This window comes from Myotis nattereri (assembly GCF_964212035.1).
Source record: "Myotis nattereri genome assembly, chromosome: X".
Classification (NCBI taxonomy): Eukaryota; Metazoa; Chordata; class Mammalia; order Chiroptera; family Vespertilionidae; genus Myotis; species Myotis nattereri.
In genome coordinates, this window is record NC_138078.1 from 112,522,073 (window position 1) to 112,548,586 (window position 26,514).

A 26,514-nucleotide genomic window follows, 5' to 3' on the forward strand; every position below is an offset into this window, starting at 1 on the left:
TTTAAATTTTTGCTGTTGAAAGTATTACAAATGTCCCCTTTGTTTTTTCCCCCATTGACCACCTCCACCCATCCCCTGCCCCTCCCAGGCATTCACCAAACTATTCTCTGTGTCCATGGACTATGCATATATGCACGTAAATTCCCCCATTAATCTCTCTCCACCCACCCACCCTTGCCTTCCCTCTGAAATCCTTGTCTGTTCCATGCTTCTATGTCTCTGGATCTTTTTAATTCATCAGTTCATTTTGTTCTTTAGATTCCACATATGAGTGAAATCATGTGATACTTATCTTCCTCTGACTGGCTTATTTCACTCAGCATAATACTCTCCAGGTCCACCCATGCTGTTGCAAATGGTGAGTTCCTGATTTTTATAACCGTGTTATAGTTCATGGTGTAAATGTACCACAGCATTTTTATCCACTCATCTGTTGATGAGCACTTGGGCTGTTTTCAAATCTTGGACATAGGGGTGCATACATTCTTTCTGATTGATGTTTTGGATTTCTTAGGATATATTCCTAGAAGTGGTATCACAGGTCAAATGGGAGTTCCATTCTAAATTTTTTGAGGAAATGCCATATTGTTTCCTACAGTGGCTGCATCAGTCTGCATTATCACCAGCAGAGTACTAAGGTTCTCTTTTCTCCACATCCTTGCCAGCACTTGCCATTTATTGATTTGTTGATGGTAGCCATTCTGGCTGGTGTAAGGTAATATCTCATTGTTGTTTTAATTTGTATCTCTCAGATGATTAGTTACTGAGCATTTTTACATATGTCTCTTGACTTTCTCTGTGTCCGTTAAACTTTATTATACAACTATTCGAGTAGTTCTGTGGAGGTTTGGGATTCTATGAAGGTGTCTCAAGGCTACCACAGGGGCTGATAGGTAAGGTTTCATACTTCTCACCTATGCCTATGGATGTGTTTTGAAACTTAAAAGATAAAGAAATGAAGTTTACAACCACATTGTTTTTGTTCCTTTAGCAGTATAATTTGTTTAAAAAAATAATCAAAAATCAAACCACTGATTTAGATTATAGTTTGTTTTCTGATGTTTTGTGAATTATGCTCCAGGACAGATCTTTGGATTTCTTCAACCTTTTATGAGATTAATATTTTAGATATTAATTTCTATGTGATCTATCACACTTATTGATTTGCAAATATTATATTAGTCTTCCATCCCTGGAATAAATCCCACTTGGCCATGGTGTATGATCTCTTTAACATGTTACTGGATAAGATTTTATAACATTTTGTTGAGGATTTTAGCATCTATGCCCTGCAGTTCTTTTTTGTAGTGTCTTTATCTGGTTTTGGAATAGGATAATGCTGGCCTCATAAAAAGAGTTTGTAAGTGTCCCTTCCTCTTAGATTTTCTGAAATAGTTTGAGGAGGATAGGTGTTAGTTCTTTGAATGTTTGGTAAAACTCTCCTGTGAAGCTTTCAAATATCACACTATCGTTTCAATTGACACATAAAAAGCATTTGACAAAATCCAACACCCAATTTTGATAAAAACCCTTAGCAAATTGGGAATGGAGGAAGCATACCTTAACATAATTAAGGTCTTCTATGACAAACATACAGCTAACATCATGCTCAATAGGCAAAAACTAAAACCATTTATCCTAATAATAGGACCAAGACAGGGATGTCCACTTTCACAACTCTTATACAACATAGAACTGGAAGAGTTAGTCACAGTGATCAGACAAGAAGAAAAATAATAGGTATCCAAATTGGAAAGGGGGAAGTAAAACTATCATTATTCACAGATGATATAATATTGTTCATAAAAACCATAAAGACTCCACCAAAAAACTGCTAGATTTAATAAATGAATTCAGCAATGTAGCAGGATACAAAATTAAAATCCAGAAATCATTGGCATTTTTATACACCAACTAGAGGCCTGATGAACAAATTTGTGCATGGGTGGGGTCTGATTGACCCTCCCCACCCCCAATCGAGGTAGGGGGGCCGGTGGGAAGTGGGGCTGCCCCTGGGGAGGGGCTGCAGGAGGTTGGCCAGCTGGCCCCAGCCCCAGTCGAGGTTGGGGGGGGGCAATCGGGGACAGGGATGGCCAGGGGGAGGGGCCGCAGAAAGTTGGCCACTGACCCCACCACCGATCAAAGTCGGGGGGGGGGCTGATTGCAGGCCGGGCCAACCAGGGCAAGGGACCACGGGAAGTTTGCTGGCTGGCCCCGGGCCCATTGGGCCTGTTGGCCAGATGCAGTGCGCATAATAACGACTGGTCATTCCTATCATTCCAGTCATCCCAGTTGTTCTGGTCACTTGGCTTTTATATATCTAGATAATGAATGCTCAGAAAAAGAAACTAAAAGAACAATCCCATTTACCATTGCAACAAATAATTAAGATATTTAGGAATAAACTTAACCAAGGAGGTAAAAGAGTTGTACTCAGAAAACTACAGGATGTTGAATAAAGAGATAGAGAAAAATATAAACAAGTAGAAGAATATACTGTGTTCATGGATTGGTAGCATTAACATCATTAAAATGTCCATACTACCTAAAGAAATCTATATATTCAATGCAATATATAGATTTAATAGTATATAAATTTAATAATATATAGATTTAATAATCCCTCTTAAAATACCAATGGTTTATTTCACAGAACTAGAACAAATATTCCAAAAATTCATATGGAACCAAAAAAGACCCAGAATAGCCACAGCAATGTTGAGAAAGAAGAACAAAGTTGGTGGGAATCACAATACCATATATCAAGTTATACTACAAAAACACTATAATAAAAACAGCCTGGTATTGGCACAAGAACAGGCATATAAATCAATGGAACAAAACAGAGACTCCAGAAATGGACCCAGACCACTGCACTCAATTAATATTTGACAAAGGAGGCAAGAGCATACAAAAGAGTCAAGACAGTCTCTTCAATAAATGGTGTTGGGGAAATTGGATAGATACATGCAAAAAAATGAAACTAGACCACCAACTTGCACCTTACATAAGAATAAACTCAAAATGGATAAAATACTTAAATATAAACTGTGAAACCATAAAAAATCCTAGAAGACATCATAGGCAGCAACATCTTAGACATCTTTCATAGCAATATGTTTATGGATACAGCATTTAGGGCAATGGAAACTAAGAAGAAAATGAAAAAATGGGACTACATCAAAATATAATGCTTCTGTACTGCAAAAGAAACCATCAACAAAATGAAAAAGCAGCCCAAAATTATGGGAGAACATATTTGGCAATGATACATCTGATAAAGGCTTAATATCTAAAACATATAAGGAACTCATACAACTTAACAAAAGAAAGACAAACAATCCAATTAAAAAATGGGCAAAGGACATAAATAGACATTTCTCCAACATGGACATACTGATGGCCAAGTGACATATGAAAAAACTAGAGTCCCAGTGCACAAAAATTTGTGCACTCTGGGGGAAGAGGGGGGTCCCTCAGCCCGGCCTGTGCCCTCTCGCAGTCTGGACCCCTCGGGAGATAACGACCTGCTGGCTTAGGCCTGCTCCCGGGTGGCAGAGGGCAGGCCCAATCCCTAGGTGCAGGTTCTGGTTGGGCTCAGAGCAGGGCTGATTGGGGAGTTGGGGCGCAGCCCCCTGTCAAACTCAAGGCAGGGTCGATGGGGAGGTTGCGGCACCACCACCTGTCACGCACAGAGCAGGGCCCATCAGGGGAGTTGGGGCTCCATACCCTGTCACACACAGAGCAGGGCCCATTAGGGGGTTGGGGAGCTCCCCCCTGTCATGCACAGAGCAGGGCCAATCAGGGGGTTGGGACGCTGCCCCCTGTCACTCACAGAGCAGGGCCCATCAGGGGGGTTGGGGATCCATACCCTGTCATGCACAGAGCAGGGTCAATCAGGGGGTTAGGGAGCTCCCCCCTGTCACTCACAGAGTAGGGCCAATAGGGGAGTTGGGGCACTGTCCCCTGTCACACACAGAGCAGGGCGGATCAGGGGGTTGGGGCGCCGCACCCTATCACACTCAGGGCAGGGCCGATGGGGAGGTTATGGCTCTGCCCCGTCACACACAGCAGGGCCCATGGAGGGGGTTGGGGCGCCACCCTGTATCACCCACAGAGCAGGGCCAATTTGGGGGTTGGGGCGCCGCCACTGTCACACTCAGGGCAAGGCTTATGGGGAGGTTATGGCTCTACCCTGTCACACACAGAGCAGGGCCCGTGGGGGGGTGGGGTTGTTGGGGCGCCGCACCCTGTCACACACAGAGCAGGGACGATCAGGGGGTTGGGGCACTGCCCCTGTCACACACAGAGCCACAGGACGATCAGGGGGTTGGGGAGCTCCCCGCTATCAGGCACAGAGCAAGGCTGATCAGGGGTTTGGGGTGCCTTTCCCTGTCACGAACAGAGCAGGGCTGATAGGGAGGTTGTGGCCCCGCCCCCTGTCACACACAGAGCCACAGGGCTATCAGAGGGTTTGGGCACTGCCCCCTATCATGCTGATCCCAGTGCCGGGAGGGCTCGTGGCTCCGCTGATCCCGGTGATGGGAGGCATATTACACTTTTACTATATAGGATAGAGGCCTGGTGCACGGGTGGGGGCCAGCTGGTTTGCCCTGAAGGGTGTCCTGGATCAGGGTGGGGGTCCCGCTTGGGTGCCTGGCCAGCTTGGGTGAGGGGATGATGGCTGTTTGCAGCTGGTCACACACCCTTCAGGGTGGGGGTCCCCACTCGGGTGCCTGGCCAGTCTGAGTGAGGGGCTGAGGGCTGTTTTCAGGCTGGCGGGTGACTGAAGCTCCCAACCGCTCCTTTTTTTCTTTTTCTTTTAATTCTGGGCCAGCTTTAGCTCTGAGGCTTGGCTCCAGCTCTTAGGCCTCGGCTGCTGAAAGCAGGTATCTGGTTTGTTTGGGTTCTATAATCGAAACACTGTTTCAACTCCAGCTCTGAGATCCCGGCTGGCTGAAAGCAGGTTTCTGGGGTTTTGTTTAGCTTCTATATTTGTAACAATGTTTCAAACTGCCAGCTCAGAGGCTGGCAGCGGCAGGTGGGGAATGTTGGAGTCCTCCGTCACTGAAGCAAGCAAGCCTCGTGTTTGCTTCAAGCTGCCTGGCTGCCGGCCGCCATCTTGACTGGCAGTTCATTTGCATATCTCGCTCATTAGCCAATTGGAAGGGTAGCGGTCGTACGCCAATTACCATGTTTCTCTTTTATTAGATAGGATGCTCAAAGTCACCAATCATCAGAGAGCTTCAAATTAAAATGACAATGAAGTATCTCCTCACACCTGTCAGAATGGCTACTGTGAACAAATGACAAGTGCTGTCGAGGATGTGGAAAAATGGGAACCCTAGTAACTGGTGGTGGGAATGCAGACTAGTGTGTAGCCACTGTGGGAAACAGTATGGAGTTTCCTCAAAAATTTAAATATGGAACTGCCATTCTACCCAGTGATCCCATTTCTATGAATATATCCTAAGAAACTTGAAACACCAATGAGAAAGAATATGTGCACCCCTATGTTCATAGCAGTACAATATAAAATAGCTAAGATCTGCAAACAGTGAAAGTGCCCATCAGTAGATGAGTGGATAAAAAAGCTGTGGTACATTTGCACCATGGAATACTGTGCAGCAGAGAAAAGGATCTCTTACCCTTTGAGACAGCATGGAGGGAATTGGAGAGTATTATGCTAAGTAAAGTAAGCCAATCAATGAAAGGCAAGTATCATATGATCTCACTCATATGTGTAATTTAATGAACAAGATAAACTGATGAACTAAATAGATCCAGAGACATAGAAGCATAGAACAGACTGTTGAATGTAAGAGGGAAGGTGGGAGTGGGTATATAGGTGGAAAGAGATCAACCAAAAACTTGTATGCATATTTTCATAACACATGGACACAGACAATAGGTTGGTGAAAGCCTAGGGTGGGGGTTTGGGGGGGGGTGCTAGAAGGCATCAATATGGGGGAAAAAGGATATATGTAATACTTTCAACAATAAAGATTTTAAAATAATATTAATCTCTAAGAAAACTTTGAGTTACCCATTCCCAAATGGTGTATCAAAACAGACTTCTCATTTGGGCAGCCTAATTCTTATCTTACTATTTTCCCTGAAGTTCTCCTTCCAAAATTTATAATGGCTACCCAATATTGAGAATGAAGGAAATCGTCTTGCTAAGGAAGATTATTTTTGTACTTAATACCCAAATATAATACATAGTATATTTATTTAATTTCACTAACCGTGATCTATTTAATGTAAAGAGAGATTTGCTAGTGCTCTCTTAAATGGGTTTGATAGAGTCTATTATTAAATTTTCATTAATTTTGCAAGCCAAAAATAAAACATATTCATTATTTTAAAATATAAATTATGTAAATTTATTATGAAATAAATATATTAAAAACAAAGAAAATACTCAAAACTCAGAACTTCCCAGTTGTTCTGCAATATATTTACTTTGCCTATGATCTTGTCCCTGCTGGGGTGCCTGGCCTATGATCTTATATGTTTCTTGTGCATCTGTGCAGTGGAAATGCTATGTAATGTGTGCTTCTGTGCATCTCTTCCCAACTTCTTGTTCAGTGACATCATGTTAATAGCTTGAAAACAGAAATCAGTACATGCTACAAATTTGCAGTTATTCCCTTCCTTGCTTTGGAATGATGTTTCTACTTTCCATTCATTGATACTTAATATGTTTCCTCTCCCATGTTTACAGTGTATGTTTTTCTTTGATCCAAATGCTTCTGTGCTGAGTGAAAGAAAAAAAAATTCATGTGTTATTTCTCCTTACCAATAAATTTAATTGTTGATGGTGTGTCTCTCTCCTGCCCTGATTTTCATGGGGGTAATTGGTTAGACTGACATCTCTAGAGTTCTAGTTTGTGAAATGAATGTCACAAAGAAATGGTCCACACCATTGTGTTAAATAATGGAACTAACCGAATTTTCACTTTGAAGCTGAAATCTTATACTGGTTAATCAGCTCACTCTTGGTATAAAATTCTGCTGATCCCTGTATTCATTCATCTTATAGTAATATCTAGTTGTTAAAATTTTATCTGAAGTTATTAATACAGCTTTCAAAAATGTCTACTTATTCACAGAAAACTTTGGGATAACCAGACTGTTTATAAGAAAACCTTTGGTAACATGGTATTTCTTCGGACTTCTCTAGTGCTATGTTAGAAGCCAGGACATAAGGTAAGAAATCAGGGTGGATGGTGATATTTAGGCATAAACACTGGCATTTCCAAGATGAAATTTCAGTCTAGTAGTCACAATTGTTGAAAGGAGCAGTACTAAGAGGACATGTGGCATGTGGTGCAATGATTGTTCCACTACCTCCAAATTAATCATGGTCCAGGGGGCATTATCTAAGACTTCCTTAAGATCTTAATACAAAAAAAAATACTAACAGCAAAATTTTTGCCTTCATGAAATAATTTTTTTCATTTCTCATTGAAAAAAAAAATCACTGTATATTTTAAAAATAAAGCTACACTAAATGTAGATGTACAAAGACACCAATGAGCAACTGATTGCCTCTTCATAATCAACATTTTCCCCATCCTTTTGAGTGTGTGTTTGGAGAAGATAGAATGTTCATAATTGTTGCTATAATAATTTGACAAATAAGTTTTCATAATTCAGTGGAAACATTAATAAATCATGATATGAAAAGAATAATACTGTTCAAATAAAGCCAAAACAGATGGTTAGATGCCAGTTAGTTCTTAGCTACTCAATAGTAACAGGAAAATATTTGACTATAAAAATTCCAACTTCCATCTGGAAAGAGGATGCACATGTTCCTGAATGTCCAAATACGAAAGACTTCCAGATTAGATTAGATTATACTAGTAACCTGGTGCACGGATTTATGCACATTGAAAGGAAATTAATTAGAAGGTGGCCAGTGGGACAGGTCTTGGCAAGACTGGCCAGACACGCCCTGGAGCCAACTTCCTGTGACGCCTCCTTAGGGTCTGCGGAGTGAGCAGGGTCCCTCCGGTAGGTGGGGTCCCTTGGCCTGGCCTGCAGGGATCGGGCTGAAACCAGTTCTTTGACATCCCCCAAGGGTTCCTGGGGTGCGAGAAGGCACTCTGCAAAATTGCTGACCTACAGGGTGTGGAATGAAAATGCAAGTGTGCAGTAAACCAGATTCAGGGCCGACAATGCCCCAGCAACAACATAACCCACAGCTGAAGGTAGAATCGTGTGGCCCCATGAGGAATTGGAATCCTTCCTCTCTGGATTCAAGGTGCATCACCCAAGAATTACCGCTGTATTGAGCATCTGCCCCCTGGTGGTCAGTATACATCATAGCGACTGGTTGGATGTTTAGACAAAGCATTTTATATATATACTAGAGGCCCGGTGCACAAAAATTTGTGCACTCGGGCGGGGGGAGGGGGCCCCTCAGCCCGGCCTGTGCCCTCTCGCAGTCTGGGACCCCTCGGGAGATAACGATCTGCTGGCTTAGGCCTGCTCCCAGGTGGCAGAGGGCAGGCCCAATCCCTAGGTGCAGGTTCTGGTTGGGCTCAGAGCAGGGCTGATTGGGGAGTTGGGGTGCCGCCCCCTGTTATACACAGAGCAGGGCGATCGGGAGCTTGTAATTCCAGCCTCAGTCATGCTCAGGGTAGGGCCGATTGGGGGGTTGGGGCACCATCCCCTGTCACACTCAAGGCAGGGTCGATGGGGAGGTTGAGGTGCCACCTCCTGTCATACACAGAGCAGGGCCAATCAGGGGGTTGGGGCTCTGTACCCTGTCACGCACAGAGCAGGTCCGATCAAGGGGTTGGGGTGCAGCCCCCTGTCACGCACAGAGCAGGGCCCATCATGGGGTTGGGGCACCTCCCTCTATCACCCACAGAGCAGGGCCGATCAGGGGGTTGGGGTGCCGCCACTCTCACACTCAGGGCAGGGCCAATGGGGAGGTTATGGCTCTACCCCATCACACACAGAGCAGGGCCCGTGGGGGGGGGGTTAGGGCACCACACCCTGTCACACACAGAGCAGGGCCGATCAGGGGGTTGGGGTGCCACACCCTGTCACACACAGAGCCGCAGGGCGATCAGGGGGTTTGGGCACTGCCCCCTGTCACGCTGATCCCGGTGCCGGGAGGCCTGGCAGCTCCACTGATCCCGGTGCTGGGAGGCATATTACCCTTTTACTATATAGGGTAGAGGCCTGGTGCACGGGTGGGTGCCAGCTGGTTTGCCCTGAAGGGTGTCCTGGATCAGGGTGGGGGTCCCCACTGGGGTGCCTGGCCAGCCTGGGTGAGGGGATGATGGCTGTTTGCAGCTGGTCACACATCCTTCAGGGTGGGGGTCCCCACTGGGGTGCCTGGCCAGTCTGGGTGAGGGGCTGAGGGCTGTTTTCAGGCTGGGGGTGACTGAAGCTCCCAACTGCTCCTTTTTCTCTTTTTTTCTTTTTTTATTCTGGGCCAGCTTTAGCTTTGAGGCTTGGCTCCAGCTCTTAGGCCTCTGCTGCTCAAAGTAGGTTTCTGGCCTTTGCTTACAATGTTGCGAAATGGCTGGCTGAAGCCTGGCAGGTTTCTGGGGTTTTGTTTAGCTTCTATGTTTGTTACATAGTTGCTTGCAGCTCAGAGGCCTGCAGCGGAAGGTGGGGAACGTTGGAGTCCTCTGTCACTGAAGCAAGCAAGCCTCATGTTAGTTTCAAGCTGCCTGGCTGCTGGCCGACGTCTTGGCTGACAGTTAATTTGCATATCTTGCTGATTAGCTAATGGGAAGGGTAGCGGTCATACGCCAATTATCATGTTTCTCTTTTATTAAATAGGCTATTAGAAGCTTGGTGCACAAATTTGTAAATGGGGTGGCGTCCCCTTCAGCCCAGCCTGCACCCTCTCCTATCCAGGACCCCTTGGGGGATGTCCGACTGCCAGTTTAGGCCCAATCCTGATCGAGCCTAAACCAGCAGTGTGACATCCCTCTCAAAATCCTAGAATGCTGCCTCCTAATCACTCACCTGCCTGCCTTCCTACTCACCCCTAACTGCACCCCCTGTCTGGTTGCCCCTAACTGCCCCTCCTGCCATCCTGATCACCCTGCACTGCCTCTGTGTGCTGGCCTGGGTGCCCCTAACTGCCCCCTGCTACTGGCCATGTCACCCACAACTGCCCCCCTCCACCAGTCTGGTGGCCCCTAACTGCTCCCCTGAGGGCCTGGTCGCCCCTAACTGCACCCCTGGCAGCCTGGTCACCCTCATGGCCCCCACCCAACCTGGTCACCCCACACAGCCTGCTGTTCAGGCATTTGGTCGTCTCTCACTAACCCCCCTGCCGGCCTGGTTGCCCCACGCAGCCTGCTCATTCAGTTGTTTGGTTGTTCCTAACTAACACCACTGCCAGCCTGGTCGCCCCACACAGCCTGCTTGTTCAGTCACTTGGTCATCTCTCACTAACCCCTACTGCTGGCCTGGTCATAGGCAGCCATCTTGTGAGGGTGTGAGGTTTAATTTGCATATTATGTCTTTATTACATAGGATAGATTATCCTATCTAATAAAAGAGAAACATGGTAATTAGCCATACCTTCGCTACCCTTCACATTGGCTAATCAGGGAGATATGCAAATTAGCTGCCAACCAAGATGGTGGCCGGCAACCAGGCAACTGACGCGAATAGGAGGCTTTCTTACTCCAGTGACGGAGGAAGCCAACATTCCCCGCCTGCCGCTGCTGAGCTCTGAGCTGCTCTCTAAGAAACATTGTTACAAATATAGAAGCTAAACAAAACCCCAGAAACCTGCTTTCAGCTGGCTGGGATCTCAGAGCTGGAGTCCCAACAAAGTTTCAAATACAAAAGGTAAACAAAGTCCAGGAACCTGCTTTCAGCAGCCGAGGTCTGAGCTAAAGTCGCTCTCAGCTCCAGTGACAGCCATAGAAGTAAATAAATCCAAGAATAAAAAAAAAGAACAAAGGAGAGGCTGGGAGCTTCAGTCACCCGCCAGCCTGAAAACAGCCCTCAGCCCCTCACCCAGACTGGCCAGGCACCCCAGTGGGGACCCACACCCTGAAGGGGGTGTGACCAGCTGCAAACAGCCATCATCCCCTCACCCAGGCTGGCCAGGCACCCCAGTGGGGACCCCCACCCTGATCCAGGACACCCTTCAGGGGAAACCAGCCAGCCCCCACCCGTGAACTAGGCTTATATCCTCTATAGTAAAATGGTAATATGCCTCCCAGCACCGGGATCAGCGGAGCCGCGAGGCTTCCTGGCACCGGGATCAGCAGAGCAGCGAGGCCTCACTGCCCCTGTGTCAAGTGGAGCCGCGAGGCCTCCCAGCACCGGGATCAGCGGAGCAGCTGAGCAGTGAGGCCTCCCAGCACCGGGATCAGCGGAGCAGCGAGGCCTCCTAGCACTGGGATCAGCGGAGCCACGAGGCCTCCTGGCCCCTGGAGCAGCGTGAAGGGGAGGCAGCACCCAAACCCCCTGATTGCCCTGTGGCTCTGTGTGTGACAGGGGGCGGGGCCACAACCTCCCTATCCGCTCTGCTCTGTTTGTGAAAGGGGAAGGCGCCCCAACCCCCTGATCGGCCCTGCACTGTGCCTGATAGGGGGGAGCTCCCCAACCCCCTGATTGGCCCTGCTCTGTGTGTGACAGGGTGCGGTGCCCCAACACCCCCATAGGCCCTGCTTTGTGTGTGACGGGGTGGAGCCTCAACCTCCCCATCAGCCCTGCCCTGAGTGTGACAGGGGGGAGTGCCCAACCCCCTGATTGGCCCTGCTCTGTGGGCGACAGGGGGCGGTGCCCCAACCTCACCATCGACCCTGCCTTGACAGGGGGCAGCGCCCCAACACCTCAATCGGCCCTACCCTGAGCGTGACTGATGGTGGCATCGCAACCTCCTGATCTTCCCTGCTCTGTGCATGACAGGGAGCGGCACCCCAACTCCCCAATCGGCCCTGCTCTGAGCCTGACCAGGATCTGCGGGGCAGGCACCTAGGTATTGGGCCTGCCCTCTGCCACCCGGGAGTGGGCCTAAGCCAGCAGGTCTTTATCTCCCAAAGGGTCCCAGACTGTGAGAGGGCACAGGCCAGGCTGAGGGACACCCCCCCAACCAGTTCACAAATTTTTGTGCACCGAGCCTCTAGTATTATTATATTATATTATGTTATGTTATATTATTATATCATATTATATTATATTATATCATATCATATCATATCATATCATATCATATCATATCATATTATATTATACTAGAGGCCCGGTGCACAGAAATTTGTGCACTCGGGAGGATCCCTCAGCCCAGCCTGTGTCCTCTCACAGTCTTGGACCCCTCAGCGGATGACTACCCAGGGGATTGGGCCTAATCTGGCAGTCAGACACCCCTCTGGCAGCCCGGGAGCCCTAGGGGGATGTCCACTTGCCAGTAGGGAGCAGGCCTAGCTGCAGTCGGACATCCTTAGCACTGCTGAGGGGGCACGAGAGGCTCCCACCACCACCGCTGTACTAGCAGCCGTCAGCCTGGCTTGTGTCTGAGCAGAGCTACCCCTGTGGGAGCACACTGACCACCAGGGTGCAGCTCCTGCATTGAGCATCTGCCCCCTGGTGGTCAGTGTGTATCATAGTGACCAGATTCCCAGTCACTCTGCTGATAGGGACAATTTGCATATTACCCTTTTATTATATGGGATAGAGGCCTGGTGCATGGGTGGGTGCCGGCTGGTTTGCTCTGAAGGGTGTCCCAGATCAGGGTGGAGGTCCCACTGGGGTGCCTGGCCAGCTTGGGTGAGGGGCTGACGGCCATTTTCAGACTGGCCACACCCCCTTCAGGGTGGGAGTCCCCACTGGGGTGCCTGGCCAGACTGGGTGAGGGGCTGATGGCTATTTGCAGGCTGGCTACAGCCCCTTCAGGGTTGGGGTCCCCACTGGGGTGCCTGGCCAGCCTGGGTAAGGGGATTATGGCTGTTTGCAGACTGGCCAATTCCCCCAGCCTCACCCCATGAGGGTGTGGCAATCCTGGGTGAGGGGCTGATGGCCGTTTTGAGGCTTACAACACCCGCTTCAGGGTGGAGGCTCCTGATGGTGTTCCTGGCCAGTCTGGGTGAGGGGCTGATGGCTGTTTTCAGGCTGGCCAAAGCCCCCAGCGACACAAGCTCCCAATGGAGGGTGGCTGGAAGCAGGTATCGGGGATTTATTTAGCTTCTATAATTGAAACGTTGTTGCCTTTTGCAGAGGCCACAGCCGGCCAGGGCTGGCGGGAAGCTTGGCTTCCTCCATCGCCGGGGCAACCAATCCTCTGGCTTGCTCTAGCTCTGTGGCTGCCGGCCACCATCTTGGTTGGGTTAATTTGCATACAGTCACTCTGATTGCCTGATGGACATGGCCTAGGCGTTGCAAAGGTACGGTCAATTAGCATCTTTGTATATATTACATTATTATATTATTTTACTAGGGCACCAGTGCAGAAATTCGTGCACCTTGAAAGGAATTGTGGGCTCTGAGGCTGTGGTGGGCACAAGGTCATGTCTCGGCCTAACTTCTGCACCCCTGCCTGGCCCCTCCCACCATTGCTTGGTACCCTTTCTGTCAGCAGCCCTGCTCCCGCCACTGCTCCCACATGCCGATGGTGCTGGCCACACTTGCTCCTGCTGGCAGTGCAGAGAAATTGGAGCCAGTGCCATCATTTGGTGTGAGCAGTGGCTACTGCCCCGATTGCCCCTCAGGAGCAAGGGAAAGTGGAGGAGCCCTCAGTGGCAATCAAGGCCAGTAGTTGCCACTCACACCCGCTGATGGCATCGAGTGATCAGGATCAGTGCCAGGCACCAGCAGTGGGTGAAAGTGGCAGCTCTGGTGCTGGCTGCAGGTGTGAGCAGGGCCAGAATCGGCAGCAGGTGCAAATGCTGGGTGGGACCACAGCACATAAGAGCAAAGAATTTTTAGTAACCTCCAGAGGCTTGCCCTGATAACAGCGACCAGTGCCCCACCTTGGTCTAGTGCCCCCACTCATCCATCCCCCCATGGCTGATGCCCACCATGTTCCGCCCTCTGCTGCCTGCTGCCAACACCCACCATTTTCCACACATGCCCCCTGGTGGTCAGTGCACTTCATAGAGATTGGTTGTTCAGTTGTTTTGCCATTTGGTCTATTTGCATATTAGGGTTATATTATATTATATTATATTATATTATATTATATTATATTATATTTTATTATATTATACTATAGGCCCGGTGCACAAAATTCATGCATGCGGTGTTGGGGTTTCCCTCAACCTGGCCTGCACCCTCTCCAATCTGGGAGTTGGACATCCCTCTCACAATCCTAGACCACTGGCTCCTAACCCCTCACCTGCCTGCCTGTCTGATTGCCCCTAACCGCTTCTTCCTGACAGCCTGATCACCCCCTAACCGCTTCCCTGCTGGCCAGATCACCCCCAACTCCCCTCCCCTGATGGCCTGATTGCCCCTAACTGCCCTCCCCTGCCAACCCAATTGCCCCCCACTCCCCTCTCCTGCTTGCCAGATCACCCCTAACTGACCTCCCATGCCAGCCTGATCACTCACAACTGCCTTCCCCTGCCACGACCTGCCTCCTCTGCCAGAACCCGTCTCCTTCACACAAGGTGGCAAATACGCTGGAACCAGCTTCCTCTGCACCGCGTGGAGCCGCGGGACCCCTAGGCCTCATGGTGCGGAGCGGCCGCCAGGCCCTGCCTCCTCTGTGTGTGTGGGATCTTCTGATGGCCATCTTGTGACAATGTGCGTGAGGGCGTGACACTACTTAGGCTTTTTTTATATAGGATTATATACATGATATATACATGATATATTATATGCTATGATATGAACTTACTACTTTGGTAAATGGCTGATCACTCGATTTTTAACTTCCTTCAGCTTCTTTCTATTGAGATAGCCACCATTAGTCATTTATTCATTATTTTACAAGATGAGCTTCCAAATGCTACACTAAATGTAGATGTATAAAAATACCAATGGGCAGCTGATTTTCCACAACTTAAGTTACATTTAAATTTGAAGTGAAAATATTTGTATTGATCTTCCTGTCACAAATATATACACACAGGCTCTTAAAAGCTTATTTTATTCATATTCTAGAGCCCTCCTCCACCTTGGTTTGGTTGCAATTAGCACTCTATGACTACACTTTATGTAGTTGAGTAATACAATGTACAATGCAGAAAAAATAATTAACCTAAATAATCTACACTAATAAAAAAGAAACATGCAAATTAGTGTCACTCTGCTATGCCCACCAGCCAAACAGGATGAGTATGCAAATTAACCCAACAAAAATAGCTGTTAATTTGCATATGCAGGCATGGAGCTAAGACTGAAGATGACTGAAGACTGAAGAGGCTTGGCTTCTCCTCTGCAGCTAGAGCAGAAAAGCCAAGCCTCACTGCGGCCTGAGCAGAGAAGGCAAACCTCGCTGCTGTGGCTGCAACAGAGAAGCCAAGCCTTGCTGTGGCCGCAGAGGAGAAGCCAAGCCTCGCTGCTGCGGCCACAGTGAAGAAGCCAAGCCTCAAGGCCAGACCAAAGGCCTGGGTCCTGGGTGCTGGAGGAAAACCAGTGCAGGCAGTCAAGGGAAGAAAGGCCTATTGCACAAATCTTCGTGCCACGGGCCTCTAGTAAGTATTATATAAAATCAGTGGGAAGATGTGTGCAACTTCTCAAACCCTCAAAATTGAAAGGAGAATAATACATTACACTATTAGAAAGGTTTACTGCTAGTGGCTTAGTACCTCACATAGCATCCAGAGACAACTACCAAAAACTGTTCTTTACTATAGATTTTGATTGTATCATTCAACTCACCCTAAGTTTCTAGGTGTAGAAGAGTTCAAGAATGTGTTTCCTCCAGTCTCTTCTAAACAACCCTTACTCCTTTAATTACTCTGAGTTTCATAGCCAATATTTTCATAATCACTCAGGAACAGAAGTCAAAAATACTGGATACTCTGAAAAACATGGGGCAATCTCAAATGATCAGTCCAACATCACACATAACTTTTGAATTTACCACTGCATATTTGTGCTGCATAAAACAAGAAAACTAATAATCTAAATCTAGAATTTAATTGTTTTGTATATTTAATATGCATTGATTTTTGAAGAATAAGACTACAAAGTAAATTAAGAGAAGACTATACTTTGTTTGGTTTAGAAATTTACCAAACCTTGTTCACCACTCTGGAAAATGATGTTACCAGAGACAATTCCATCTGTGGTATTTGATTCAATAGTACAACACACCTATTTCAATCAACATTTGTAGCTTTAACAGTCATAATTACAGTTACAAATGTTGCTGTAACTTTATTATAGCTTCTGGGGTAGGTGAGCCCAAGTATTTGTATCCTGAAGTACACATTATCTCATTATGAATTCATTTTCTTATATTTAATGTTTTTATTAAAGTTGAGGCAATATATCTATTTTTAAATATGTGTGTAGGTAGGTTAGATTTTCTGTGAATTTAATTTCAGGATAGTAAAGGAGGGAGCTATTACATATCTGAAGTGAAATTGAGCATTCAGTCTTATAGAATGAGAAATGCTGGTATATATCAAACTCCAGACCACACTACAAAACTCCAGGAAGGGAATCCTATCTAATAAAAGAGTAATATGCAAATTAACCATCACTCCACAACAAAGATGGTGGTGCCCATAGCGGCCAGGGCAGGACGCTGGTGGCGTCACCCCAGCAATGTGAGCCCAGCGGGCATTGCTATGGTGACCTGCAAGCAGGCAAGCATGGCCTGCAGAGAGCAGAGAACCAGGGGGAGTGGGCCCAAGCCTTCAGTAGGACATCCCCTGAAGGCTCCCAGATTGTAGAGGGTGCAGTTTGGGCTGAGGGACCCCCACCCCGCACGAATTTCATGCACCGGGCCTCTAGTCTTTATATATAAAGAGGTAATATACTAATTGGTCCTAATGGTGTCCAAGTCACGCCCAGGCAGAAGCTGGTGTGCGGGCAGGGACGGAAGCAGGGACTTCTGGCCCCAGCACAGGCATGCGCAGGCCTGCCCAGCATTAAAGTCACCTGCCTTTGAGGCGGAGGCTACTCCCGACTGGTGGGCGGAGACAGGGGCTACCCACCAAGCCCAAGTCTGGCTTTGGCAGGGCCAGCAGGAGCCCGAGGCTACCCCAGCTCCCACAGGTCCCGGGCCAGATGGTGGCTCAGTGGCAGGTGGTATCTCCATGCATGGTGCCCGGGGTTGGCTGCGAAGGAAGTGGGGCCTTGCTGCGGGCTGCACCGCTGCTGCTTCTGGTTGGTGGGAGCCCGGTGACCTGGAGCTGGAGTGAGCATGCACAGACTGCAGAGCCTGCTAGTGCCACATGCCCCACCCTGCCCTGGCCTGGTGCCTGCACTTCAGGTAGTGGCAGGAGGCTCCTGCCCACCAGCGCCCTAGGCTGCACTGCCTGTGCTACCGCCTGCTTGGCTGGCAGGGACCAGAGCATTGCAGGTGAGCTGCTCCCACCCCCGGTAGTGGAATGGGAATGAGGGCACTGGGTGCAGGGAGGTGACCTCAGCTGGGGTCCTCCAAGTGCTGGGAACGGGCCCGGCCTGGGCCCAGTGGGGAGCTTAAGAAGTCTGGCTGAGCAGGTGCTGGTTCATACCAACTGCTACTCTTCCAGCTCTCAAAGCTAGCCCCCCTGCCCCACCTGCCTGGAGGAATGGGCCCTGGGCAACCTCCCCGAGCACAGACTGGGGGCCTGGAGATTTAAGGAAGAGTGCCCAGCAGGGCCTGGGCGGGGGCCAGTGCAGAACTACCAGGGCAAAGCTGCTTCTGTGTCTCGGTGAACTTTGCAACTGACCTAAGGAGGAAACTGAGAGGGGAGAGGCTGGGAGCTCTGGATTCCCAGCACTTTAGTCACTTGAAAGCAGCCCCTCTTGGAATGTGGGGAAACTGTACATTCAGCTGAGAAGTGAGGGGCTGAACACCACTGTCGCTGGGCTCTGGTCTGTCTAAGGCCCAAGCATCCAACACAAGAAGAAAAAAATCAGAGGGAAGGACCTGGAGGAAGGGAGGACAATCGAAGGACTTGACTTTCCCCAGCTCTCTCCTTCTTTCCGCTGCATACAAAAGCCCCAGGCCTGGACATAGTTCTGTCTCCACCTTTTAGTCCCCTGTTCTCTAACCACAGAGGAAAGAAATAAGAAAGGAATCCATGCTGCCTCCAGAAAGTATCTATATACCTGATTGGCTGGTTGCCTCCTGCAGAGGGAGGCTAGACTGCGGCTTAAGCCCACTCCCCATGGGGAGTGGCCCTAAACCATCAGTAGGATATCCTGTGAGAGCTCCCAGGCTGTGACAAGGGGCAGGCCGGGCTCAGGGACACCCCCCACCCCTGTGCATGAATTCATGAATTTCATGCACCGGGCATCTAGTTAATTATATGCTTAATGGGTAAAATTCCACTATGTGACATGTGCACATCTATCATCACAGCACTCATGTACTCAATGCTTTAAATAAATAGGGTAGTATACAAAGGAACACTAGTGTAATAGAACCGGGATTTGAATATGGTAGTATAGACCATTAAGTCAAACACTTTCTTACATCCCATATGCATGATCATAGGCCCTTAAATAATGTACATTCTCAATCCCCCAAATCCTCCAATGGAAGAGAAATACTTTTCTTATTTCCACATCTATCATTTAGTATAATTTATGTGACAAGCAAAGGAAGACATAATTTAAAACCTACTTAAATAATAAGAAATTTAAAACACCTATGGACTGGAAGAAAATAATTGCAAACTATAGAACTTATAAAGAATTAACATCCTATATATATATATATATATATATATATATATATATATATATATGACTCATACAACACAATAGCACAAAATCTGATTAAAAATGGGTTGAATAACTGAATAAACATTTTTACAAGGCATACAGATGGCCAACATGTACATGAAAAGATGTTTAGCATCAATAAGCATCAGGGAAATGCAAATCAAAACCACAATGCGATATCATCTCACATATGTCAGAATGGCTATTATCAAGAAGACAAGTGGTAACAAGCAACAAGCCTTGGGTAAGAATTGCAGAAAAGGAAACCCTTGTGAATTGTTGGTAGGAATGCAAATTGGTAGAGACACTGTAGAAAGCAGTATGGAGTTTTCTCAAAAAATTAAAAATGGAGCTACTGTGATTCAGCAACCCAAATTCTGGGTACACATCCAAAAGAAATGAAATCAGGATCTTGAAAAGAAAAGATATCTGTATTCCCATGGTTATGACAGTATTATTTAAAATGGCCAAGATATGAAAATAATCTAAGACTCTGTCAACAGATAATTGATAAAGAAAATGTGCTTAATATATATACAATGAAATATTATTTAACCATGAGAAGGAAGGAAATCCCACATTTACAAAAACATGGATCAACCTTGAGGGCATTATGCTGAGTAGAATAAGTCAGACAGAGAAAGAAAAATAATGTATAATATCTCTTATATGTGAAATTTTAAAAAGCCAAACTCATAGAAACATACAGTAGAATGATGGTTACCAGGAACTGTGGAGTGTGGAATTGAGGAAATGTTGGTCAAAGGCTACAAACTTCCAGTTTAGAGATGAATAACTTCTGGGGATCTAATGCACAATGTGTGATTATAGTTAACAATAATCTATGTATACTTGAAATTTCCTAAGAGAATAGATCTTAAGTAATCTCACTACAAAAATGAAATGGTAATTATGACAGGTGGTGGATGTGTTAGCTAATGGTATGGCAGTAGTCATATTACAATATATAAGTGTATCATATTAACACATTGTATACCTTGAAATTACACGATGTTATATATCAATTATATTTTAATAAAGCTGAAAATAAAATTATCAGGGATATGAAAAATATGTTAGACAAAGACTAATCCATAATAATGAAAGTATAATATGATAATTAGACTGGACCTCCTTCTGGATGACCTTCTGGACAAAGCTGAGGCCGAGGCAGCAGCCGTGGCAGATGGGGGCCAATGCAAAGGCAGCCGCTGTGGTGGCAGGGGAAAACCCCTTGCATGAATTTTGTGCATCGGGCCTCTAGTAGAACTATAAGGAGAGATAGATGAATTCACTATTATAGCTTGATATGTTGACACCTCTCTATCAGTAATTGACAGATTCAACTAGCAAAAAATTAAGGATGATTTATGGTGCTGTTGAGTTGAACCATCAATCAGCTGGTTATAATGGGAATCTATAGACTAATTCATTCAACACCAGCAAAAAACACATTATTCTCTAGCTTATATGGAACACTTACCAAGATATAAAACATCATGTGCCCTAGAGCACACCTTAACATATTTAAAAGAACAGAAATCATATAATCTATGCTCTAAAATCACATGGAATTAAACTGGAAATAATTAGCATTAATATAGCTGGGAAACTCCAAAATATTTGCAGATTAAATAAGCTTCTAAATAACACTTGGATCAAAGAAGTCTCAAGATAAATTAAACAATATTTTGAACTAAATGAAAATACAAGTTTTCAAAGTTTATGAGGTGCAGCAAAAGTAGTGCTTACAGGAAAATTTATAGCGTTAAATGCATATATTAGGTAAGATGAAAGATTTGATATCAAAGTGTAGGGCGCATCTATAAGGTTAAGCCTCGGACTGACCTGTTAGCAAAGCCTCAAAAAATTCCCAGCTTAGAGGGCACAGTCCTCTTAGCATAATTAGGCTTGACTTTATGACACTCCCTAGATCCTTCCTATGTAGCTACTGGGCTGTGGGAGGTACAGCAAGTACTGCCAAAACAAGTGAAACTCACAAGAACATTGTAACTATGGTGACCACTACCTTATTTACCTCTGGCTATAAAATAAAGGCTCAGCTTGCCTCTGGATCTCTTTCTGTGGCCTCAGCCAGGCACGGGAAGATCCACCTACCCAACTTATTCTCTTTGTCTGTCATTTCTTCATCCATTCACCTCCCTCACTCAGGCTTTCGAACCCTTGGCTGAACTGGCTCGGTACATCTAAGCTTCTATTTAGGAAACTAAAAAAGCAGAGACAATTAAATACAAATTGGGCAGACAAAAATAAATAAATTGGAAATTTTCTTTCCTAGGCCATGGTATAGCTCTCAATTTATGTAGGTCTCCATTGATATTATTTAGTAAAGTTCTATAATTTTTTAAAATAAATATTTGGCATTTTCTGCTCAGATTTATTCCTAGGTATTTAATATTTCTGAAATAAAACCACAATGTGCCTCTGTTTGGAATTATTATGATTTCTATTGTTGTTATTATTTATATACCCTGGAGGATATTTAGCATGTTTTTCAAGCCTTTTTTTCCATTTGTGGAAAATTCTAGTTATATCATTATTTTTCCTAAAATATTATCTCACTCACCTCTTTCTATTCACTTTACCTAGAACTTTGATTTGAAAGATATTGGAATCTATAGATTTATTTTACACTTTTCTTTATTTGTTTTTGATATGGCATCTCTTTATATCTTTCTACTCTCTTGTGGATAAATTCTGTAGTTTTGCTCTCCAGTTCAAAAATTTACTCTTCTTTTTTATTTCTTGTACTATTATTTTTACTATCCACTCATCTAATCAATACTCAAAAACTGCATTGAATGGATATTGTTATGCAAGTTATGTTATATGTGTCTATTATATATTAATGACACATATAATTGAGGTAGGTGTGCCCAAGTATTTGTATCCTGATAGAATAAAGACAAAAGGATATTTACTGAATGGAGATTAAGGAATGTATTACTTTAGAAAGAGTAATCAGAAAGTCATCTTGAAGAAAGTGACAACTGAACAGATGTTGGAATCAAATGAGAATGTGGATGATGCAGTTACCTGAGAAAAGATTAGGTGCGAATGCACTGAGGGAAAATGTGAAACAACAAGGAAGTCATTGTGACTAGAGTCAAATGAGGAAGAAGAGAATGAAAAGAGATAGGGATATTCATGCAAATAAAAATGAAAAATAAAACTGGTGTAACAGTACTTATATCTGACAAAATAGACTGTAAAACAAAGGCTATAGTAAGAGACAAGGAAGGACACTACATAATGTTAAAAGGAACAATCCAACAAGAGGATATAACTATGGTAAACATTTATGAACCCAACATAGGAGCACCTAAATATGTAAAGCAAATCTTGATGGATATAAAGGAAGAGATTGGCAGTAATGCAATCCTAGTAGAAGATTTTAACAGAACATTGACTTCAATGAAAGGAAAGGGTGGCCTTAAATGACACACTAGATACGATGAATTTAATTGACATCTTCAGAGCATGTCACCCCAAAGCAGCAGAATATGCAGTCTTTTCAAGTGCACATGGAACATTTTCTAGAATAGACAACATATTAGGACACAAAGCAAGTCTCAATAAGTTTAAGAAGATTGAAATCATATCAAGCATCTTCTCTGACCATAATGGTATAAAAATAGAAATCAACCACAAGAAAAAACAAAAACAAAACAAAACAGAAAGCCCTGAAAAACACATAAAGTCTTGGAGGCTAAATAACATGTTACTAAACAATGAATGGATTAACAAGATCAATGAAGAAATGAAAAGTTACTTGGAAACAAATGAAAATGAGAGCACAACAACCCAATATCTATGGGACACAGCGAAAGCAGTCCTAAGAGGGAAATCAATAGCAACACAGGCCTATTTCAAGAAACAAGAAAAATATCAAATAAACAATCTAACTTTACACTTAAAGGAACCAAAAAAAAAAAAAAAAGAAATACAAAAAAAGCTCAATGTGAGTATAAGGAAGGAAATAATAAAGATCAGAGCAGAAATAAATAAAATAGAGTCTAAATTAATAATACAAAGGATCAATGAAACCAAGAATTAGTTATTTGGAAAGATAAATAAGATTGACAACTCTTTAGCCAGACTCATCAAGAAAAAAGAGAGAGGACCAAATAAATGAAATAAAAAATTAAATAGGAGCCTGGCCAGCATGGCTGGTGGAACGTCGACCTATGAATGAGAAAGTCATGCCTCACTTCCCAGTCAGGGCACATGCCCTGGTTGCAGGCTCGATCCCCAGTGTGGGGCATGCAGGAGGCAGCCAATCAATGATTCTCTCTCATCATTGATATTTCTCTCTCTCTCTCCCTCTCTGTTCCTTTCTGAAATCAATAAAAATATATTTTAAAAAAAATTAAAAGAGAAGTACCAACTGACACCAAAGAAATACAAAATATTACAAGAAAATATTATGGATAACTATATGCCAACAAATTGGACAATCTGGAAGAAATGGATAAATTTCTAGAAACATACAATCTTCCAAAATGGGATCAGGAAAAGTGAGAGGATCTGAATAGACAGATTATAACTACTAAAATTGAAGTAGTAATAAAAAACCCAAACTCCCAACAAATTAAAGTCCTGGACTGGATGACTTCACAGGTGAATTTTACCAAAAATTCAAAGAAAAATTAACAGCTATCCTTCTCAAACTTTTCCAAAAATTCAAGAGGAAAGAAGACTGCTATGCTCATTTTATGAGGCTAGCGTTGTCCTAATTCCAAAACAAAATAAAGAATATATATTAGAGGAATTTTCAAATTGTCCAGGATGCCGTCACAGTAACAGTAACAACCGAACAGCAGGCAGCGTGGGGCAACAAGGCCAGCAGGGAAGTTAGTGAGGGACGACCAAATGACTGAACAGCAAAATGCATGGGGCGACCAGGCCGGCAGGGGCGTTAGTGAGGGTCGACCAAATGACTGAACAGCAGGCTGTGTGGGGTGTCCAGGCCAGCAGGGAGTGCATTTGGGGGCAACTAGGCCATCAGGGGGGCATTTGGGGGCAACTAGGCCAGCAGGGGGGCAGTTGGGGGTGACCAGGCCAGCAGGGGGAGCAGTTGGGGGTGACCAGGCCAGCAGGGGGGAATTTGGGGGTGACCAGGCTGGCAGGGGGGGCAGTGAGGGGTGACCAGGCTGGCAGGGGTGGGCAGTTGGGGGCAACCAGGCCAGCAGGGGGTGCAGTTAAGGGCAATCAGACCGGCATGCAGAGGCAGTTAGGAGTGATCAGGCTGGCAGGGGGTGCAGTTAGGGGATATCAGGCAGGCAGGCAGGTGAGCAGTTAGGAGCCAGTGGTCCTGGATTGTGAGAGGGATGTCCAACTGCCTGTTTAGGCCCAATCCTAGGGATAGGGATTGGGCCTAAACAGGCAGTCAGACATGCCCCAAGGGGTCCTGGATTGGAGAGGGTGCAGGCTGGGCTGAGGGTCCCACCCCCGTGCACATATTTTGTGTACCTGGCCTCTAATATATGTATATATATATACCAATATTCCTGATGAACTTAGATGATAAAATACTCAAAAAATATTAGCAAGGAACAAAATGGAAAAGAAGCATGGATACATAGAACAGACTGACAGCTGTCAGAGTGGAGGGGGGACTTGATGAGAAAAGATTTAGGGATTAGCCAAAGACTGTATATGTATAACCCATAGACACAGACAGCAATGTGGTGATGGCCAGAAGGAAAGGGTGACAGGGCTGGGTGGACATGAGCAAAGGGAGCCGGGGAGGTGTGGGCATCTGTAATTGTGTCAACAATAAAAATAAAGTTGAAAGAAAAGAGAGAGATAGGGATAAGGAGGTGAAATTGGGAAAATTATACAGAACACTAAACGTCATCAGGAGGACTTTTGATTTTATTTATGTGTGACACTCACCAAATGGAGTTCTTTGAACAGGGGCATAATCTGACTTATAAAATTATCTCTCATGCTGCCCTGGTAAGAATAAGTTTTAGGGGGACAAGGATGGGAGCAAGAAGATCAATTAAGTGGCATTAGCTTTAATAAGACATGATGGTGGCTTTGTTTTATGGATTAAATGTATACCCCCCAAATTCATATGGTAAAACCCTACCCCCAAATATGATGATATTAGGAGGTGGGTTCTTTGTGAGGTAATTAGGATATAATGAGAACATGAGGGTAGAGTCTTCATGAATGGGTTTAGTGCCCTTTTAAGAGTCTCATGAGAGCTTACTCACCCTCTCTGCTCGTCACCATGTGAGGATATAGCATTTTACAACTAAGAAAAGGGTCCCTGTCAGAATTCACTTATGTTGGCACTTGAATCTCAGACTTCCAGCCTCCAGAGTTGTGAAAAATAATTTTCTGTTGTTCATATGTCATCAGTCTATGGAACTTTGTTATAGAAGCTGGAAAGAATTAAGATACAAATAGGATACAGAGAAATAGGGGTGCTACTGTAACAAATACATAAAAATGTGAAAGTTATTTTGGAACTGAGTAATAGGTAGAGACTGGTAGAACTTGGGGGTGTATGCTAGAAGAAGTCAATATAGCCATAAAGAAAATTTGAATGGCGACTTTGGTGAGAACACATAATGAAAAGAGAACTATAAAGAAAACTTCCATCTTCTTAGTGAAGATGTAAGTAATCTTGAGCAGATGTTAGTAGAAATATGGATAGTAAAGGCCATTATGATGAGGTCTCAAATGGAAATGTGAAACATGTTACTGGAAACTTGGAAGAAAACTGATCCTTGTTACAAAGTGGTAAAGAAAGTGGCTGAATTATTATTTTCTAGTGTTTTGTGGAAGGTAGAACTTGTGAGCAATAAGATTGGATATTTAACTGGAAAGATTTCTAAGCAAAGTGTTAAGGATGTGGCTTGGCTATGCTTGAATGCTTGTAATAAAATTTGAGAAGAGAGAAATGATTTAAAAGTTGAATTGTTAAGCTAAAAGAAACTAGAACTTAAAGAATTGGAAAATTCTCAGCCTATCCATATTGCAAAAAAATGAGAAATCATGTTCAGATGAGGACACTAAGGGTGTTGTCAAAGGACTCTTTGAAAAGGAAATTAGTATGAGTGTGAACCATAGAATTAATTTGACACTCCAGTAAGAAAATTGCAAGTTTATCTAAAGTGGGAGTAGATAGGAAGGGAGGAGGAAAGGCTGTTCGGCTTGAATTTTATAAGATAAGACCATAGAGCTATCTGGCTGTGAAAGTATTCTTTAAGACAAAGGAATGACGACACCAAAGGTGATTCAGAGATAACCAGGGCTGCCTCCTTAGTTTCAAAAAGGGAGGATCATCACTTTGCTTTCAACAGGCTATGGCTCTCTGTCCAAAGCCTTGAGGTTGGGGCAGAGCTGTCCAAAACTATGGGAGCGAGGTCATTCAGCAGAGCCTCAGGACCACAACCACTGGCAAATTTTCAGGGGCAGGAATGCTACCCATTGGGTCCAGAAGGCAGACTGCTTCCCCATTGGGCCTGGAGTTCAGAGTACGGAGCCAATGAAGGTAATACTTGAAGCTAAAGATCTCGTGAAGTATGCCTAGCTAGGTTTTGGACTTGCTTGGAACCTGCCACTCTTTCCCTCTTGGAATGGAAACGTTTATTCTATGCCTGTCCCACCATTGTATTTTGGAAGCACATAACTTTTTTGTTTCACGGGTTC